Source organism: Populus euphratica, unplaced genomic scaffold (genome assembly GCF_000495115.2).
Source record: "Populus euphratica unplaced genomic scaffold, PopEup_1.0 scaffold131.1, whole genome shotgun sequence".
Taxonomy (NCBI): domain Eukaryota; kingdom Viridiplantae; phylum Streptophyta; class Magnoliopsida; order Malpighiales; family Salicaceae; genus Populus; species Populus euphratica.
This window is the reverse complement of record NW_011500004.1, coordinates 234,326-235,618: the sequence shown is the minus strand read 5'-3', so window position 1 is coordinate 235,618 and position 1,293 is coordinate 234,326. Positions and strand designations below refer to the sequence as shown.

Here is a 1,293-nt window from a genome sequence, read left to right as displayed (position 1 = left end):
AGAATAATTTTTTTGATATTAATATATTAAAATAATTTAAAAAAGTATAAAAAATTCATTTAAAAAAATCAAAATTTGTTGGAGGCAATTTTGTAACAATTTAAGAAGTCACATCGATATTGAAACCCCTAAAAAAATGACCACCTTTTTCTGTCCTCCAAAATCTGAGTAAGTAAATTTTGTTCTCAATTCATCACTTCTTAATTATATTTTCAATTTGAAAATATTATCGGTTAAAAGAACCATAATACTAATGCGTACACTCTTTTTGGTTTTTTTTTTCACCCTGTAATTTGTAGTGAAAATGGAAAAAATCAAGGGTTCTTCCAAGAAGAGCAAAACCACAGTATCGACTTCAAAGTGAGCAATACCAGTTTCTTTCTTTTTCTAAATTTCTTGGCTTGGGAACTTGAATTGATTACTTTTTTTATTTCTTGTTAATTTCATGGAAAATAAAGTGAAAGATCGACAGGAAATTGTCACCTCCTAAGAATATTACTAACACAGAAATTAAATCGAAAGGTAATATATATCCTTCCATTTTGCTTCTTCTTAACATTCGGTGCTTTCTATGAAGTAATGTTAATAATGGAAGTTTCTGTGTGTGTGTGTGTGTTACGAGCAGCAATCGTTCTTCCGGGACAGAGCATGGAATCAAAGAAAGTGGGTTTAACTGTGAACAAGAAAGGCTTGTCTTTGAAAGAGCTTCTTCAACACACGTCCCATCACAATGCCAAAGTCCGTAAAGATACTTTCTTGTAGATATTTTCATATTTCATTAAAATGAAGGTTTCCCTTAAGAGTTTTAGCTTTGTAATTAAAAGAGAAAGAAACTGTTTATTAATAAGAATGCTTTTATTGAACTTATCTAGTAGCTACTTGACTGTTTGTGCCTTCATGATTATTTTTATGGTATACTTTTTAGCCTCTGCACTTATTATCTTGCGATTCGCTGGAAATGTTGATGTTGACAAGAGTCTCTTTTTTCTATTCCTATTAAAGTGCCTTGATGGGTATGAAGTGTTGATCGTTTTTTATAGAGTTATTATAAATGATTCTTTAACTTTTCTTTACACTTATGAACCATTAAAGTGGTCCACTCTAGAGGTTGTAATCTTTATATTTACAAAATCTTAAAGTGATTCACTTTAATAATGTAATATTTACATTTATGAACTCTTTAAGTGGTTCACTTTAAGGATGTAACATTCATGAACTCTTAAAGTGTTTCACTTGTAACTACCCATAATATAATAAGTATGTGTAACATATAACCATTAAAGCTTGATGGAA

At 29.6% G+C, this 1,293-nt stretch overlaps 1 pseudogene; it reads left to right on the top strand.

Moving 5' to 3' along the window:
* The first annotated feature begins 304 nt into the window (after window positions 1-304).
* Window positions 305-1,293, top strand: part of LOC105141061 (uncharacterized) — a 16,035-nt pseudogene continuing 15,046 nt past the window's right edge.